At 36.9% G+C, this 20,864-nt stretch overlaps 2 protein-coding genes across 4 annotated transcripts in view; both read left to right on the top strand.

Moving 5' to 3' along the window:
* LOC129724685 (neurocalcin homolog) overlaps window positions 1-20,864 on the top strand; it is a 324,802-nt gene that overhangs the window by 78,497 nt on the left and 225,441 nt on the right. The gene's annotated exons all lie outside the window — the stretch shown is intronic.
* Window positions 1-20,864, top strand: part of LOC129724684 (neuronal calcium sensor 2) — a 273,798-nt gene that overhangs the window by 65,639 nt on the left and 187,295 nt on the right. Inside the window, exon 1 of one of the 3 annotated variants that reach the window (XM_055679781.1) lies at window positions 15,989-16,267. The exons of the other annotated variants lie outside the window; for them this stretch is intronic. The gene's annotated coding sequence lies outside the window, so the exon portion shown is untranslated. Of the gene's footprint in view, window positions 1-15,988; window positions 16,268-20,864 lie in introns of those variants that run through there. 3 annotated transcript variants of the gene reach the window in all.

Below are 20,864 nucleotides of genomic sequence, written 5' to 3' on the forward strand. Positions count from 1 at the left end.
TCTCCTTGTTCGGGGCAAGAATACTTGCTCTGGATGAAAGCTACTAACGTTAGTAGTTGCATTTAGATGTAAAACGTTTGTAGGAGTATATCTTTTTCGGCTGTGCAATAGAACGTTGCGTTGGTAGTTTTCAGTTTTAGGTCAAGTTTAATTTAATACGAAGTGGAAATTGGGTGAATTTGTGTTGTTTTTTCAACGCATGAAAATGAAAAGTATCTATCGATTAAGACCCTTTCAACTAATGTTACTCAATTTGATAAGTATGCAATTCTTAGCGTTCTAATTTTAATAATAATAATATTACTGTTAGCGAAGAAACCGTTGAACTATCCACCCTGGTTGATAATGATCCCGAAGGGCGCTTGACAACCGTCAGAGCGGTGCCTCAAAAGATAACGATCTGCAGCGGAATATGATCTGTCAGGTGATCAGGGAGATCGGTCTTTCTTTCTAAGTCCCGAGGCGATAGCAGCAAGACGTGTTCTAATTCGTAGCAAGTGAAAGTATTTGGAAGCGGATTGTTAAAAGTAGTAATAGTAGTAGTTAATTAATGTCAGTGAAGTTAGGTAGGAGTTATTCAATAAAAGGTAATATTTGTATACTATTTGTAGGTAAAATAAAAAATCAATAGAGAATAATCTCTACTTCAGCTTAACCTAAAACAACACACATGTGACGCACGTTAAACCGTGCCCAGCTGCCAGGAAATAGATTATAAACTGTATGTAAGCTTTAAGGGGTTATATACCTTTTTAGTTTTCAAAAAACCGAAAAATTTTTTATTGTATTATCCTCAAATACAACATCTTGAAAACATTTTCACAAATTTTCATAAAGATCTGAGCAATAGGAAGAAAGTTAGAGCGATTTGCAGCGCGCCTCGCCACGGCCGCATAAGCTAAACTTGAAACTTTACACGCGATTATCTCGGAATAGTGTTTTCCGAAAAATGACTTTGCCGTGATCCTGATTGCGGGAAAACTACTGAACCGATTTCCTTCCTCTTTTTTTTTAAATTTTCGTTATTAAGTTCGCCGGTCCTTGAACGATCGCTTTTTGAAACATACAGTTACATTTTGCCTCAAAAAAATTTTTAATGCAATTTTTAGCGCTCATAACGTGCATTTTTTTGGGAAAAACGTTCCCATTTGCACTGAAAACAAAATACTCATAAAAGCGATCGTTCAAGGACCCGCCACACTTCTAAACTAATGAAATAATATGAGTTTTTTGTTTTCGGTTGACCCGCTGAGTCTCTATCAGGGTCACCGCAAGCCTCTGCAAAAAAATAGCGTTTCGGAGAAACGGCCATTACTCCAGTAATAATTGGTATATCTCAAAATCAAACGTATTTTTTTGTTGTTGGTAAACTGTACTTTCAGAAAATTACCCCTTTGATGCAATGAAAATGGTGCTATGCACTTAAAAATAGATTCAAACTTCCCTCATTTTTCTCGACCAAGAAGGTATATAACCCCTTAAAACTATAACTAAATGTATAATGCTCATCAAGATGAATTTTAGATTTGAAGCACTCACACACAATAAAAGCTGTCTAACTCAGTGACCTTTTTTTTGGCTCCACTGACAATTACTTTGTGCGTTTTCAATCTCGTTGTTTCAGTTTTTATTCCTTCCCAAGAATTTTAAGGTCCGCGTCAATATCTGCAACAATTTGTACAAATTTGGTATTTTTAAACACAAATCAAAATGATGAACAGGGCTATAATACAATAACTTAAAATTTGTTCAATTTAAATTTACTGGATTAAAATCCCTTAGAAGAGCTGAAAAACTAACTTCGGCAAAACATTTCTGATTTCTTAAGATACATACGAAACTCAGACAGAGATATGCTAGATTTAAGCGAGATTCAACATCTTTTATAATATATAAAAAAATTGGCACTTGAAAAGATATAAGGCACAAATATTTTAACAAACACTATTGTGTAAAAAGTCATACAAGTAGATTTTTTGTTTTCTGTCAATCATTCTGAAATGAAAATCAAAGTTTATCTCACACTGTATTGATTTAAAGCAGTCTCCTCATCAGTGGTCTAAAATGTAGTCTTTTCAAATTTTTCCTCGTGGTGGAAAAGGTGGCACAGAGAATTAACTTTTTGCATTTATTCAAAGGAAGGATTGGACATGAGAAAACAAAAACGAATAAAAAGACAACCCAAACGGCATGCACGATTTCGGCCTGTCTTTTACCTGTAACACACAATACAAAAAAATTGATGGATGAAAAAGTCTTTGGATTATAATCATGCATCTGTCGAAAAAAAATTATCAAAAAAAATATTTGTTTAACACTGGTCGACAAAAAAATGGTTGCCCCAGAGCCCAAACTGGAAAAATATGAAGGATTGAAGCTTTCTAACCATTTGTGTGATTTTGGATGCCCCTAGCGAGCTCGAAAGTGCGTCCAAAGTTCGCAGAATAATTGCTCGCTGAGTTCGTTTGCTTACGAGAAAACTTCAGTTAAGTCTCTGGGGCACTTCCGATTTGGCTAGGAGCACCAAAATTCATATGAACGGTCTTTCTTTTTTCTCCTGTTTAAGCTCGCCCACCACGCCTACGCTAATGAATTGAATCAATATTGATACATGCCCGGTACACGAAAACCTCTATAACCTCTACAACGAATTTTCATTGTGAAACAATTTCGAAATAATATACGATGATATAAACGCTAGGAAAAGAAATCATTTAAGAAAGTATGGCCTATTAAAAAAACCTCCTGAAAAAATTATAGAGCAAAATCACGCCAAATGATCTAGAAATAGGCAAAAAAATTCTTCGACCATTTCTGATTTGAATAAAACTTTGCACATGTGTTAGGCTTAGCTAATTAGGTATTTTGCACAAACGAGGGAGTTTTTTACACCCAGGAGTTATTTTCTAAATGAGTATATGCATTTTGGCATAGGTTTTATTCAAATGTTGGAGCTCAGAAACCGTTGATTCTATAGAAAAACTGTTTGAAAATGGATTGCAGGGAACTAAAAATGCTTCGTAAAAAATAAAGGTTTTTTGAAAAAAAAAAATCTACGTTTTTGAAATAAAAATGTGCCAATGATTCACAACATGTAACATTTCAAGTTGAAAAGACTGTAACAATCAAATTCGTAAAAGCATCCGAATAAAAGTTATTTTGAATTTAAGCTGAGAAAATTGAATAAATAAAACTAAACTATACATTAAATCGAAAATGGATTAAATATTTCCCTCAAACTAATTTCCTGTTGACTGTATTCTTTTGGTAGTAGCAAAGCAAAACCTACATTCCAATTCGGAACTCGACCTTCTGTGTATAATAACAGACTTTGCAGCCAATTGTTAAATGTACAGGACAATTTCGGGGCTAGCGCTACGATCCTACTAACACTAACAGTCTCTCCCGAGCCGAGACTCGAACCTATGACGACTTGCTTGCTAGGCCAGCATCGTACCTCGAGACCAGCTGGGAGGGTTCTCTTGGTAGTAAATTATCTAAAAGCATACGATTTTCGTGAGTTATTCGTGGTTCTTCTGCAACAAACAGAAATTTATTGATAACTACGGTCAATATACCACAATTCATTGTTTAATAGCAAGAACATTGGATGAATAATTCAGAAATTATTTTCGCCCTTTGAATCATTCAATTCTTGCAAACTATTCTCCGTGAATGTGAACATAACCATAATTTCTGAGTTTTTTATCCCACTTAACTTAACTTTCAAGTGAAAAATTGTTTTTTATTTCTCCATCCAGGTAAGAAGTTTTAAAATTATGTAAAGATTAAAAAAAAATGAGAAAAAATTCTGCCATTTCTGGATTTAATGTATAATTCAATGTTTATTTTTAAATTTTTTCAATTTAAAACCATAATAACTTGAAAACGAATGGATATAATTATTCTGAAAAAAAAAACTCAAACATCAATAAAATAAATGTTTTTCATGTCTCCACCTTGGACTTTTTACCAAAAGTTTTGTTATAACTTCAGGTTTATTTAAAAACAAGATCAAAGAAAAAAATTAACCGTTTTTTGTAAATCAAAAATTAGTGTTCATTTAAAAATTTTCTCACTGGGAACGATTCTTTTTCCGGCGTGTATATTTTTTACAAGGTTACATTTATTCCCTGAAATTCTTCCTCAAACAGTTTTCCATAGAATCAAAGGTTTCTGAGCTTTGATGCTTTGAATTTTTTGAATGCATACGCCCTTTTAAAAAAATTAGTGTTGAGTCTAAAAAACTCCTCCATCTGTGAAAAATACGTAGTTTGCTAAATATGTGTCAATTGAATTTTGGCATGGAAACGCTCTATAGCTTTAAACCCTTTCGTAAATAGAGTCCCTATCTAATCTTCGCTAGGGACACCAAAATTTACAGAAATGCACAGCGACCTAAAATCACAAAATCGTGACTGTTTTAGATTTGACTGTGAAATACAGGTCGGACTCGATTATATATAGTCTCCGATTTTTTTCACTATATATAATCGAATTTTATATATAATCAAATCACAAAAAAAAATTTTTTTTCATTTATTTTACATAAATGATTCGTCGTTTTCGAATAAATAAGAAGAATTTCATCCCCATGAAAGTCAAAAAACACATTTCTCTCAAAAAATATATAACTTGTAGTTATTCTTAATGTAATTGCAGTCAAATGCAAAGAAAAATTTTGATCAGTGTATATTGGTTAGTCAACTCGTTTGTATTTTGTTTCTCAAATTTTTAAAAAATTAAATTTTTAAATTTTTTTAAATTGTTTTTCAATATTTTTTTTTTGGACGTGGGACTACGTCTTTGTTTACTATACTGGGATGCATTCTGTAGAATTGGGAATAAAACTGGTAAATGTTGCGTCAGATTTCAAACGTAAATAACAGCATAACCACATGATGGATAACAATAACCAATATGTGTTGTTGGATAGATAAAATCTAAAACAATTTTGTAATATGCTAGTTATCATTCTTATTTCATTGATAAGCGGTAAAATTGATAAAAAGTTTCAATGACAAATTTACGTGAATAATGAATCAATTACATGCGAGCATTTCTAGCACAGACGACGTGTATGGACACCATCCGTTTCCTGTGATATTATCTGTATCAATATCGAAATAAAAACTGACAGAGTCTCCCCGTCCCAATAGGTCATTTTATTTTTGCTTCCATGAGCTTAGACTAATATGATGTCTCGAAGGTAAAAGTTTTCCGAAAAGTTTTAAACAATCCCCATTCTTGAACAATTTCTTAACTTGCTTTCAGAACCTAATAAAAACTGATGTCTTGAAAGAAAACATGCCGGTAAAAGCATCAGTACCAGTGAAGTAAAGAACCACATGTCTCTCGTCGTCTATGATTGCAGCGGTACACTTTTGTTCGTACATTTCTATTCGTGTGCAATCGAGGAAAATCTGCAATGCTGTTGATGGTGATTGAAAGTTTATCTCATAAATATGATTACCATTTATTACTCAACTAGAATTGTAAATTTTTGCAACGGGTATTTATTTGATTTTATCTTCGAGATTCACTAAATAATCGTGACCAGATAGTATCGAAAGAGTAAATTCCAAACTATACAAATTTTTAGAAGAGTAAGAGCCTGCGAATGCTTGTGAATTTTTGGTTTATTCACTAAGATTCATTCAGAATTTCTTTTTACATTTCCAAATTGTTAGATGATATATTATTATTCTAAGCTTTACCATAATAAACGTATATAAGCTGTCTTTGTCATACAGCGAATGTAGTTGGAGGCAAATGAATAAAATTGTCAAGCAAAAAACAAAAATGAAATTGTTGACTGCTACGATGTTTTGCTGGAACTTGTTAATAATTTTGTTTGAAATATCTTCCTATGTTTGCCAATTAATGAACCTTTGTAAAGGCTTCCATATTATTTTGAAAGTAAGATCCATATTATAGACAAATCCATTCATTATGATAACGTAACTATTTCTTACTTTGACGCATTACGAGAAATCCTTGGTGCTTTTGCAACAAGCACGACATGCTTGTGCCTTGTCAAATACATGTTGTGTGCACAAAAAATACTACAGGCATAATATCGTCAAATATACACGATATCCTTTCGAGTGTTGTTGAATATAGTTCAAAAATTGATTTTCAGGGGAGGCTGAAAATAATAATACGTACAGTCGCTGCGCAAAGACATTGATTCTGTCTGCAGACTATCTATATTTTGTAACAAAAAATCCCCTAATTACAATGTTTAGTCCCACGTCACCATGTCATACAACCCTATGGCTGTATGCCTTGTAGTATTTATATTTGAAATTATTTTTATTTAAGTATTAATATTTAGGTATTTTTATTTTGAAAATTTAAAAAATCTAATTTTTCAATTTAAAAAAAATCTATTTTTTGCCCCTTTTCATCAAGCGTAACTCATTTCATGGATGTTCTCTTACGACATATTAGCTCTAGATAAGTCATATTTGAAATTTAAAAAAAATTTTTTGCTGCTATATCGAGTCTGAAATTATTAATAATCGAATCATATATAATCGAGTCCGACCTGTATTGATTTTATATATCCAGTGCTCGGTGGTACAGAACCACATTTTAGACGGAAATGGAGTTTTCGATTTTTTCTTGTGGTTTTAGAGCAATTTTTTCTGCGGAGTAGTTGTTACTTACAAGTGGGTCTACATTTGAATTGAAGTGAAAACTAGTGGAGTCCTAAAGCTATTTATAGATTTCTACCGGTAGAAGGTATCTTTAAAGTTCAATCACCAAAAGTGGCGTCTTTTAAAATTCTAAAAGTCATTTGAACATAACTTTACAGAGAAATTTGAAAAAATAGAGCAAAAAACTAGTATAACGTTTGCGGTGAAAAAAAAATGGACAAAAATTGTCGAGTTTTCATGGGTTTACCTTTAATCGCACTGACGAAACTAAGACGAAGCATCATCAATCATAGTAACCCATGAGTAAGCAAAAAAAAATGACAGCTTTATCAGTCAAACTCTAACTGTGATGGCGAAAAAAGTGAAGCTACTCCGTTCAGTAGTGTGCGCGTTCAAAGAACGGTACCCCGCCGCGTAAAAAACGTACATCGTGCGGCACTTTGTGGACGCCGGGTATGCCTGTTCCGGCATCTACAACATCTCAACACTGTTGGACAACGATCAGAGCATCGAAAGAAACCCCGTTTCAGATGGCCAACGACCCTGAGCGACAAGAAGCTTCAAAGGATGCTGAAGAGGAAGACTATTTATAATTCATTAGCGAATACCTCGCAACTTTGTAAAATAAATTGTTTTGATATTTTCCGTTGTTGTTGAGATTGTTCCATTTTTTGTTGATAATATACATATTTTGAGTCTAAATTTCTCGAAAGGTTGCAAATAGTAGCCAAGCAGACCAGAGGAACAGTTCCTATATTCATTTCATTGCTCCTATTTGTCCAGTTTATCGTAGAATCTAACTATTCTTTCAAAGTAAAATTATTTTTAATTTTATCTCTCGATTTAGTCGAGTGAGCGGAATTTCAGCTTGGAAAAAATAGTAAAATTTGACTGGGGAATTAGACAAATAAGAGCAATAAGATGAATTTAGGAACGGTTTCCCTATATGCATTTGAGAGTTTGTCGAAAAACTGCGTTATTCATAAGAATTCAACTGTTTGTAGCGTTAACCAACAGAGCATTGCATGAAAGACAAACACCTCTCATAACAGCTAGATTTAACAGTTATGTCATATGAAGTTGAAATAGTTAATACACAAACCGTTCCATACTTTATGCTTTCAGTTTTTGATATTTTACTTTCCATCGGAAGCTTTTGTTGATTCCGAAACAAGTTGAAAAATCTGCTCTGGTTTACAATGAATGCTACGCTTGTAAGCTAATAAAACTACCGAAATTACGTGTTAATTAATTTACGTTACACAAAACCGTAGAGCTAAGCTAAATGAATAAAATCTTAGAACATTTTGAATTGTTTTGACAATTACGGAAAAAGTTATAGACAATAACTAATACTAATAATACTAATTATACTAATACTAATTAAATGGAATCAAATTTATAGAATATTGCAGTGTTCATTTAGAAAAATTAGAAATGCTTCTACAACTTTACTGAAGAACAAATTTGACAGTTTCGTAATAATATTGGATGATATTAACTTTAGGAAAAATATAAAAAATTCTAGATATCTCAAGATGGTATTGCTTGTTTAGAGAAAAAAAAAACAGGAAAATGAATTTATACGGAACTCAAATTGTTCCCATTCGTCTCAAAGAAATTACCCCATTTTTTGAAACAAATTTGTTTCGATGTTTCGAATTCATCCGATTTTTTGCTCGCTTCGTTTGTTATTCGAATGCTTATCAGTATGTCTGCACGGCAGTTTAAACTTATTAATGCGGCAGACGTAAGTTTACACATATACGATCCGATTACCCAAAAAACGCTACAGCGAATTTAGAGCCATTATTTGGTTATTGGTTGAGGAATCATTTTATTATAGTTCTATAGACATTGCTATCGTTTTTTCTACATACATTTTTCACATTTAAACACATTTTATTTAAACTTTTGTTTATTTTTTTTTTCTTTCTTCATCTATAGTTTATTTGACACGGCACAAATACAATTCAATGTTTAACGGCGCCAATTATATCTGGTAGCTTACTTTTTAAAGTATCTTAATAACTAAAAGCAAATTTTTTATCCTCGCTACCGACTACGAGCTGAAACTAAATCTAACTTAAAGCTAGAATATTTTGCATTAAAAGCACAGGTTTGCTGTTTGATGGTTTTCATTGCCATAGGTAAGCAGCATATTTAATTTGTTCCGCTGCTGGGCCAAGATATTACGGACTGGCATATTGGGTTGTTTCCATCGGGCCTTGAGAGTATCGTGCGGGTCTGATTGCTGTTTTCGGATCCGGGGTCTTAACGTGTTCTTGTCGTTTGGTTGGATGTAGGCGGAAGGGGATAGGACTTAACTGGGGCGTGGATGGATTTCAGGAAAACGTATATAAGGGACATGTAGGATAGGTCACGGCTCGCCAAGACATCACGAACAGGAACAGCCGGCTGCCTACCTTCGGCCTGCAGGGAAGCTATTCATCTAGACCTGGCGTCACGGTGTACAGGGCATGACCAAACAACGTGCTCTATGTCGTGATAACCTTCACCACAGGCACAGATACCACTCTCCCCGAGCCCAACACGACGGAGATGCGCGTCAAATCTATAGTAATTGGACATAAGCCGGGACATCACGCAAATGAAATCCCGACCTACATCCAACCCCTTGAACCACGGGTTCGTCGATACCTTGGGCATTATGGAATGTAACCACCTTCCCAGTTCTCCCTTGGTCCAAGAATTTTGCCAACTGATGATCGTATTCTGACGTACAAATGCGAAAAATTCATTAAAGGCAATTGGTCTTACATAAATATCACCGTTTGTTGCGCCCACCTTAGCCAAAGAGTCCGCTTTCTCATTACCCGGTATCGAGCAGTGAGAAGGGACCCACGCTAAGGTAATCTGAGTAAATTTTTCGGATAAAGCACTCAGATGTTCCCGTATTTTCCCCAGGAAATACGGAGAGTGCTTAACATCTTTCATCGATCGGAGAGCCTCAATGGAACTGAGACTGTTCGTAAAGATGAAATAATGGTCCGTGGGCATTTTTTCGATAATCCCTAGGGTGTACTGAATTGCAGCTAATTCTGCGACGTAAACAGAAGCAGGATTATCGAGCTTATGGGAGACGGTTAAATTGTTATTGAAGATACCGAAGCCAGTGGACCCATCAAGAAGTGATCCGTCAGTGTAGTACATATTGTCGCAGTTGATGTTTCGATATTTATTGGAAACAATTTTAGGGATCTGCTGCACGCGTAAATGATCCGGGATTCCACGAGTTTCTTCTATCATGGATGTATCGAAAAACACAGTAGAGTCAGAAGTATTTGATAAGTCGACACGATTTGGAATATTCGAAGAAGGGTTAATATTTTGGGACATGTGATTGAAATACAATGTCATAAAACGGGTTAGAGAATTAAGTTCGATTAACCTTTCAACATTTTCAATCACGGGACGGTTCAAGACCTCACATTTGATTAGAATACGAGAAGACAGGCTCTAGAAGCGGGTTTTCAATGGTAGTACTCCAGCTAAGATCTCCAAACTCATCGTATGGGTCGATTGCATGCAACCCAAGGCGATACGCAAACAACGATATTGTATTCGCTCCAGTTTGATCAAATGTGTGTTTGCTGCGGAGCGGAAGCAGAAACACCCGTACTCAATGACAGACAATATCGTTGTTTGGTAAAGCCTTATAAGGTCTCCTGGGTGGGCTCCCCACCATTGTCCGGTTATTGTACGAAGAAAATTCACTCTTTGTTGAAATTTTTTCATCAGATACCTCACGTGACAACCCGAGGTGCTTTTAGAGTCGAACCAGACACCAAGATATTTGTGTACCAAAACCTGAGAAATCGTTTTACCCATTAATTGTGTTTGAAGCTGAGCAGGTTCATGCTTCCTAGAAAAAACTACTATCTCAGTCTTCTCCGGAGAGAATACGATACCTAGCTGTAAAGCCCAAGCAGACAAACTGTCCAAGGTATCTTGCAATGTTCCTTGCAAATCGGCAGCTTTGGCTCCTGTAACAGAGATTACATTGTCGTCTGCAAGTTGTCTTATCGTGCATGAATTTGCCAGATATTCGTCGATGTCATTTACATAAAAGTTGTAAAGAAGGGGGCTCAAACATGAGCCCTGGGGAAGACCCATGTAGCTAATGCGAAAAGTTGCCAAATCGCCGTGCGTAAAATGCATGTGCTTTTCGGACAACAAATTGTGCAAAAAATTGTTCAAAATTGGAGAAAATCCTTGTCGGTGAAGTTTACCCGAAAGAATGTCAATAGAAACGGAATCAAAAGCCCCCTTAATGTCCAAGAACGCAGACGCCATTTGTTCTTTGCGAGCATACGCCAGCTGAATATCTGTTGAAAGCAACGCAAGACAATCATTCGTCCCTTTGGCGCGGCGGAAGCCAAATTGAGTATCTGATAGTAGACCATTTGATTCGACCCAATGGTCTAAACGACGGAGTATCATTTTTTCCATCAATTTCCGGATACAGGATAGCATTGCAATCGGCCTATAAGAGTTGTGATCAGAAGCTGGTTTCCCTGGTTTTTGGATGGCGATCACCTTCACTTGCCTCCAATCCTGCGGTACAATGTTTTGCTCCAGGAACTTATTGAACAAGTTCAACAAGCGCCTCTTGGCATTGCCGGGTAGATTCTTCAACAAGTTGAATTTGATTCTATCTAACCCAGGCGCGTTATTGTTACAGGACAGAAGGGCAACTGAAAATTCTGCCATCGTAAAAGGTGATTCTATCGCGTCGTGGCCCGGAGACGCATCGCGAGCAATGTTTTGCTCAGGAACAGAGTCCGGACATACTTTCCTGGCAAAATCAAATATCCACCGACTTGAAGACTCCTCGCTTTCGTTGACCGTTACGCGATTCCGCATTCTTCGGGCTGTGTTCCAAAGAGTGCTCATCGATGTCTCCCTCGACGTCTCGTTCACGAACCGACGCCAATATCCGCGTTTCTTTGCTTTAGCCAAACTTTTAAGCTTGGTATTAAGCTCCGAATACCGTAAATAGTCGCCAGGTATACCTCCCTTCTGGTAGGCCTTAAACGCGTCGGATCTTTGCGTGTAGACATCGGAGCACTCTTGGTCCCACCACGGAGTGGGAGGCCGTTCTTTGATCGTTACGCCGGGATATTTCTTCGTTTGGGCTTGCAACGCGGCGTCGAGAATCAAGCCCGCGAGGAGGTTGTATTCTTCAAGTGGTGGATGATGTTGAATCGACTCGACCGCTTTTGAAATCATTTCCTCGTATAACTTCCAATCGACATTTCGTGTGAGGTCATACGGAATGTCAATTGGTCGCATGCGAGTCGACCCGTTATTAATTGAAATAAGAATAGGCAAATGGTCGCTACCGTGAGGATCAAGGATTACCTTCCATGTGCAATCCAACCGTAGCGACGTCGAACATAAGGATAGATCCAAAGCGCTTGGGCGCGCTGGAGGTTTCGGGATACGTGTCATTTCACCGTTGTTTAAAATAGTCATGTCGAAGTCATCGCAAAGGTTATAGATTAAAGAGGAGCGGTTATCAGTGTATGGGGAACCCCAAGCCACGCCATGAGAGTTGAAGTCTCCCAAAATCAAACGTGGCGAGGGAAGAAGTTCTATTAAATCAAAGAGCAGCCGTTGCCCAACCTGTGCTCTGGGAGGAATATATATTGAGGCAATACAAAGCTCTTTACCTCGTATTGTCATTTGACATGCGACAACTTCGATGCCTGGAATCGAGGGTGGGTTAATACGATAGAAAGAATAGCACTTTTTAATCCCTAAAAGTACTCCTCCATATGGGGTGTCTCGATCAAGGCGAATAATATTAAAATCATGGAAGTTGAGATCAATATTTGAAGTAAGCCAAGTTTCACAAAGGGAAAATGCATCGCATTTGTTTTTATTTATCAAAACTTTAAACGAATCAATTTTTGGTAAAATACTTCTACAATTCCACTGTAAGACAGAGATAGAATCCTTCATATACGCAGTTGAATTAGGCATCGAAGGATACAATCGCTGCAAGGAGGGGCCATTGGGCAGTCAACTGCTTCAAAAATGATCTAACTGTTGGGAGGAATGCTGTAAGAAAAATTTTAATAGGATCGGGTATATAGAAATTTTCAAAAATCCAGTCCACAATGTCAGAAAATTTCACTAATCCAGAGTTTGTTTCATTAACTGGATGTGCAAAAGGAACAACTGGGGTTTTAGATGTTCCTGGCAGTGCTTGGAACTCCTTCTGGGACTTTAAATTTGCAAGCCCAGGAGGAGTTTGCTTCGGTTTTTCCGCAGCACTGTTTGGTTTGTTCGTACTTTTCATTACACTTTGGGAAATCTTAGGACCTTTACGGGGAAGTTTAGGAGAAGAAACATTTTTCCTCTTCCTAGACTCCCCAGGATTGGCATAAGATGTTCCCGCTGATGAATCGTCAGAATCGGTTTCATCGGAGGGCAACAGATCAAAGGGGTTCGATGTTATGGTAGAAGTGGTCACGGTCTTCTTCAGCATCTCAGCGTAAGAACGCTTTGAACGCTCCTTAAGTGACCGCTTGATTTTATCTCTGCGGTGCATGTACACCGGGCATGTGGAGAGCTCATGCTGGTTTTCCCCACAGTGAATACATTTTTCAGCATTCAGCATTCACACTGCAAGAATCTTCCGCATGAGTCTCCCCACACTTGCTACATCGTGCCTTATTGCAGCAGTAGGCGGCTGTGTGGCCTAACTGCTTGCAATTGGTGCAATTCATAACACGGGGTACATACAATCGCACAGGCAGACGAACCCGGTCGATCGAGACGTGGCTAGGGAGTGCAGATCCGGCAAACGTAACGCGAAACGAGTCTGACGGAGTGTAAACTTTTTTACCGCCGACGAGAGACATGGACCGCAATTGCTTACAATCCAAAATCTTCGCCTGTATTTTGGTATTTTTGAAGCTACCGGTTGCGCTTTTTAGGATGCACTCGACAGACAGACTCGAATCGGTTATGACACCGTCGATCTCCACGTCTCGTGCGGGTATGTAAACGCGATACTCGCGTGTGAAGAGCTCAGAGCAAGCGATAGCATTGGCCTGTGCCAGATCACTGACCACGACACGGAGCTTGTTAGGTCGGACCTTGGAAATTTCGGTCACGGCCTTGTACCCCTTCGTCAGGTGTTTTGAAATTTGCAGTATGTTTAATCGCTTTGAATTCACTCCTGCCTTTGGACGAAAATAAACAGTATAGCTGCCCTGTTGAGATCCGTCCGGGTAAAGCCTGGGGCGAGGGGGGACTGGAGAATGAACAGGGGAGGGGGTAACAGAAGGGTCAGGGTCAGGGGGGTTCGGGGATGGTGGCACGGGAGGCGAGGGATCTATATCCATCGCGCTAAATGTAGCGCACTAGCGAACTAGCGCCGACAAGAACACGTACCTCTTTACTTCTTCCTTCCAGCAGTGGTTGTCCGATCGTTCGAAGCTGCACCCAAAGCAGCCAGCAGCACCAGTACAGCAGCACCAATACAGCCACCAGCAGTGAGCCGGGTGTGAGATCACTCAGCACAGCGACACGGACTCGACTGTCAACTGATGGTCTTGAATAATACACTCTTTTGTTTGGCTATTCGTACACACGGACCAGATTGTAATAGAACGACCACTTTGCACGTCCGTTTCTGTCGAGTGCTCGACGCGGAATGAACTTTTGTTTATGTCAACGATATAAAACTATGCACTAACCGATAAGTAATTAAATAAACCGGGACATCATTTTTAATAACCAATTACACTGTGCTACAAATGAAAAAAAAAAATGCAAGAACTTCCGAAGTGACCTAGTGTAGGTTGTAGGTCTTGTTGAGTGTGACATTCGCTCATACTAGAAATTTCCCAAACACCCCCAAAATCTGAAGTTATGGTCAAAATACGGTTTTTTGGACCTCAGCGCATATAATATTTTTTAACTCAGGCATTTGTCTATCGATTTTTAATATTAAAGCGGTTTTAGAAAGAGGACAAATAGAGCTTTCAAAATATATACAGGTTTGTTCTAATATCAATAAAACATGTTAAGTTATTTGAGCTTATATCTAATTTTATAGGCTTTTTTACGCAATTTTACAATTTAATTTTAAATTTGCCGTCTATTTTTGTAAGAAACATACCACAAATACACTATAATTTCGAAAGTTTATTCAATTCCGAATCAAATGAAAGCAGTTTTGTGGAAATCGGTTGATATTAGGCTAAGTTATATCTCGAACCCTAAAAACATATCATCTCACAACATGCGACGGCATCAAGCTTATCAGACCGTAATCGTAATATGTAACGACTGACTAGTGAGCCTATCGCTTCAGATGTAAACTTCAAACTGATTAAAATCGATCCATTACCTAAGGCGTCCTATTTATGTTATTTTTTCCGTACTCAAAGTTGTATTAAAACAAACTACACACAACAAAAATGCGAACAATAAAGGATGGTTTTAAAATTTTACATAGCATTTCTCCACTAGACCCACGATGGTCTATCATGCAAAAACGCTATAGCACAAATAACCGCGGGGTTTCTTACGGTAAACACAATGTGACATCATTTCAACTGACCTTATTCAAAGTACGTTCTACAATTCGCACTCTAAGTGAAATCCTAGCGCCGACAAAATTTTCTCATGCTGCTGGTATTTATGCGTACATAGGAGCCATACTACAGTCGGATAGGCATACTGCGGATAATGATCTCATGTACTGTCGCCGGCTGAAGCGGATGTGTACAGATTTTGTTCATGACCTGGTTTCTTCACAAATAATTTCTGCATTATATTCGTGCAGATATGAAAAGCTTTTGGATAAATTAAAACTTCACCCTATGAAACGAAAAACAACAAGAAGAAAAAACGATCTAACAGAATTGATTGCTCTTCATATATTACAATCATCGTCTTTATTCGTCCCCCAATGCGCTTTTGCTGAACTACCAAGCGTTTCCTTTGATTACCCAAAAGGCGCTTGACCGATATCGCTTTTCCCCGAAAAAAGCAAAGCTTTCAAAGTGACTTTTCTAGCCAGAATGCGAACTTTCCGAAAAGGCCTTTTCTATGATTATGCTACACAGAATATGCTTTCCCAGCTGTAGGTAAACAGTTCCGAGGGGCTTTCCGTATCGTATTGCGCACTCTCCGCGGCGGCTCCAGCAACGCATGCATTTCCGCTCTCGCTTTCTTTTCTGGTGAGCTTCGGTCGCGGTGTTATTGTTAGGAGTATGTGCCAATACTCACACCCATACAGTGGCACGGGAAAGCTCTCAGGCCTTTAGCAAGCGATTCCCGAGCAAGGCAGAGCAGCTTCCGTTCGTTTTGCGTCACTGTGTAACTTTTTGCACTCCGAAAAGCGGTCAGAGGTTATTACGGAGTTGGGTTTTTCGGAGTACTCCAGGGCGGTATCGCTTTCTATAGCTAGAATAGTTAACGTAGTGATCGGATAGAGAGTAGAGTTTGATTCTGAATAGTGATTCGGTTTTAGTAATCGGTTGTTACCTTCGCCGCAGGAAACGGAAGTTCTTTGTGATCCAGCAGAGCGATAATAGAGAAACGAGAAAAAAATCGACAAGGTTTGTTAATGACTTTCGAGCGTTGCATGTGTGTATGTTAGTTTGAATGTATCTCCTGTCTCATTAACGGCGGGTTTGCTGCTCGGCGTGAAACTAACACGAATAAACGGTAGAAATCTGGTCCGAACGGTCGGAGCAAAGAGATCTGTTTATTCTCTTGTTTTTTTTTCTGTATGCACGTTCCGATTAGTTAACAATACAATGGATAGTGAGTCACGGTTGATCAAAACTTCTGTGGTGTAGTGTTTATTATTTTGATGATATGGGATAAGAATGTTTTATAAAAAAGACTAACGTTTTAATTCTATGATTATTTGAAACGTGTCACAGAAGAGATCGTAAGAGATTTCAGTTTAAGATTTATAATTTAAAGGGGGCAAATGTCCCGGGCCTTCCGACACGATGGGGCCCTCTTGTCCTGGGTCAGACGTAAAGTCAGAGTGGGGACCTTTTTTTTGCTCGTCACCTTCCAATCATTTTTTCAAGAAGAACAAAGGGCCTCACGAACATTTCTGCCCCGGGCCTCCAGCGCCCAAATTCGGTCCTGGATAAAATAGAATTATTTCTGTTTTCGATGCGTTTGGTGATATTCTTGTTGCTTATTCACGATAGGTTTGTGTCGTGTTAAATTAATGTAGTGCGAACAAAAAAAAACGCTACAGGCACAATATCCTTAAGTGTAAATGAAATTTTTTCGGGTGTTGTTGAATATATCAGTAAAAAAACAAATATTCAAATTCAAAAAACGTTTGTAAAGTGAAATTTTTTTTTATGGGGGATCAAATCGCTACTTTGTTTTATGACCAACGTTTCTGCCCTTGGACTTGGCCTTCTTTGGGGTAGATATAATTGTACCGTTTTGCGTTAGGTGGCCGAAACGTCGGGCACAAAACAGTAGCGTTTTGATCCACCCTTAAGACTGAAAACCCGTATTTCTCTGGATTAAAAAAATATGGATAGCCTAAGGATAAACATGCGTAGATCACTGAACAAATGGTTTAATTCTGTCAAGTTTCGAACCCACTGCTACTCATTTAACAAAATGGGGTATGTAGCCTTGTGACTAAAAATCTCTCTAATTACAGTGTGTGGTTCTACGTTACAACCCCTAGGGCTGTATACCTTGTAGTATTTCAATAGTAATTCCTTTTAGCAAAATTATGCATTTTTCAGTTAATTTTTTTTGATGAAAAGATATCAAATAAAAGAACTGTTGAAAACATAAAAAATTCTTTTACTTTTTTGAATCCTTTTTTCAACGAATCTTAATGCGTTAATTAAGATTATTTAAGTTTCTATCTAACCTTTTTCTCTCTCTCTTATTTCAGGTATGTGTACTTAACTTCAAACTTTAGAAAATTCAGTGAGTAAGTTATTAAGTCAATATGTAATGAGATGTATATGTATGTACAGAGTAACACGGTAAAAAAGCTGTTTATTTTGTTTGATACAGTGTTTTCGGCAAAATTGTAGAAGTTTTTTTCTTTCTAAAAAAATATACACCGCGGAAAAATCAAAAAAAAATTATTTTTTTGGAAAGTTTTCTTTTGTTTCAATTTTTTTTTTCAAATTTAAACAATTATCAAATATCAGTTTACATTGTAAAGTTTTCGTAAAAACTAAAATATTTTATTTATAGTAACATTTTTGCGGGTTTTTTCTTAATTTTGTTTTATTTTACGGTGTAAATGTCAAATTGAAAGACAAAATTAGGGTGTACGACTTTGCCAAAGACATCATGTTAAAATTAATTTTTTATCCACTTTCGATTTTTTATAAATAATCTGAATTAGAGATGAGGAAGCTCGTGCTGTTCTGTTTTTTTTTTTTTGACACAAAAAATATTCTAGATTTTCGTTAGAGCCGTGTGCTGACATATGAATAAAATATACTAAGCCGAGCCTGGTAAGATAAAGATACTTTTGGAGTCAAAGCGGTTTTTTTTGTTCGGTAGAGTGTCTTAAGGGGTAATATCTACCAAATGCTCAAAAAAACAAGGCTTTTTCATGAATTTTTTTTCAGGACAATTGAGATGTAAGGTATATAAATAATATATCATTGGATTGAGCAACTCTTGCAGAATAGAAAAAATATTTTTATTGCTATTTTTGTTACAAAATGGCGGCTGTGCAGCGATTGCCATGGACCGCTTTTTTTTAAGTTGTTCCGCGGCGAGCAGTAGAAGTCGTGTCCAACAATAACCAAAACAAAATTTTTTTCATTATCTACATAAGTGTCGCTAGTGAAGTACACATGATTATATTTTTAGAATTTTTCTTCGCAAAATGGCAACGGTTTGAAAAATAAAAGTTCTGTTTCGACAAAAAAAATCGACTTTGATTGTTTATAACTTTAGTTGTTGTTAATCAATCGCTAGAATCGTTTGTATTTCACTAGATAATTTAACAAAGAAGCTACAGTTGAAATTTCAAGTCATTCGGATGTAAACTTTTCCAGTTCTACTGCTCGCCGATTTTGAAAACATGGTTTTGAGAAAAACGCGTTTAAAGTTTCAAATTGCTATAAATCTTAAGAATCGCAACATGAAAGCCTCTAATATTTTTTTTACCCTCAGTCAGCTAACCCTGCGCTGTAAAGTTGTCCTTTCTGGGCTTTATCTTCCTCTTCTTACTTTTTTTTAATCTGATCTAAGGCTACGCCTACCCTCTTTCGCGGTATCAGACATGCGACGCTCAGTGACTTTGACGCGGTTGGCGTCCGATCCCAAGCAAAACTCAAACTTGTCACTCATATTTAAGTACTTTTGAGTATAACTCACAGTTAAAAAGTATCAAAAAACTCAAATAAAGAACGTACACAACGAAAACGACTGATCGACTAAACAAATGGAATTTGTGAGTGAACACGTGCTGTAGAGACGCTGTAATGGTCGAAACTTGATGCAGCGACCTCTATACTACAAATTTGAAACACGATATCGATCATAGGTAACTTCTACTAGTTTACAAAGCTTCGAAATTAAAAACAAAAACTAGCATCGCCAAAATAAACGAAAAATGTTTTTTGGAGCATGAAAGTTGTTCGGTGAAAATTGATTTAAACGAATTTTGAGTTTAGAGCAGTACTTGGGCGATGTATATTTTGATTCTAAGATAGTTTCAGCATGACTTAAGCCAATAAAAAAAAATAACAAGAAAAAAAAATTTGGTAGCTATTACCCCTTAAGCAAAATTGTAGTTTTTTTGTCATTAAAAAAAAAATAAACGCTGTGAAAAAATTGAAACAAGGTTTTGTCCGGAAAATCTCACTTGTTTTAATTTTTCAAGTTTAAATAATTATCAAAGTTCAGCTAACATTGTGTGGTTTCCGTAAAAAAAATCTAAAAGTGGGTTTTCAGATATGTAATTTATAATAATGTTTTTGTGGTTTTTTCTTAATTTTGTTTTGTTTCACTATGTAAATGTTTTCTGGAAGGACAGAATTAGGGTGTCCAACTTTGCCAGAGACATCATATTAATAAAACTAACTTCTCAAGTTTTGAACTTTTTCCTTTCTTTAGATTTTTTTTCCCACTTCGCCATGATCAGCTGATCATTAAAAGCTGACTAAAAATATAAGAACTAAACAAAATGGACTTTTCAAAATGTTTATTTTTCAATGTTTTATACTTTTTCTAAATAAATGATGTAGAACTACATAAGATTTTTTGTTACATTACATTAATTGTTGTATTCGAGAGTGATAACCACAATAACTTTTATCCAATACTAACAAAATAATTACCTGGAAATAATGTTCCTAGCAAATTGCCAAAGATGGCCAAATACCAGCTCAGGTTAGTATTGCCGGCGACGGGATGATATTACCGGGCCGTAAATCGATCCCAGTTGCCATTTTAATTTTTTTCAGGGCCATCACATTATTTCCCGAGATTTGTGTGTTGAATAAAAGTTATTATCATTGAGAAGATAGTCTGTCGTAATCTCAGCGTATATCATTCAAAGAATTCGCAATCAATCACGAATGCCACGATGCAAGTGCTGCAACGAACCGCTACTGCTGCTACCCGCTTTAGATTAGTTAGGACCGTCCTGGTGGCCATCAACTGGTAAACTGATTGGTTTAAGCAGAAGCAGACTTTTATATAACCCAAAGTGTGAATTCCTGGTTATCAAGGTATATAATTCTATCGACTGTGCTAGGGAAAGTAAGCATTAACCGACCAATCAAAGGTCGAAATCTGCGTTTCAACAAGAATTGACAATTTTTTAACGGTAAATTGGTTCGAATTATCAAATGACAATTTTATGCATTTGGGCGGGGATAGATGATTTTCCAATCGATTGCTGCAAGAACGAAGAAATTCCAATGGAAACTATAAGCATTATAAGCATATGCAATTGGACATATTTGTTCGTTTTTAGATTTTCATTGTACACTCCTATATAGCTGAACTACCTGAGAGACGTACTGCCGTTCCAATCATAGTAGTCCAATATTCTACACAAACCTTATGTACTCTGGGACAACTATGCTTGGAAGGGCAGCGTAGTTCTACATTGAAAATTTTTTTACGGTGTTCTTTTTTCCAGAAACACAAAATTATTATCTGCAACATTGGCGGAAACAGCACACC

This window comes from Wyeomyia smithii, chromosome 2, assembly GCF_029784165.1.
Source record: "Wyeomyia smithii strain HCP4-BCI-WySm-NY-G18 chromosome 2, ASM2978416v1, whole genome shotgun sequence".
Lineage (NCBI taxonomy): Eukaryota > Metazoa > Arthropoda > Insecta > Diptera > Culicidae > Wyeomyia > Wyeomyia smithii.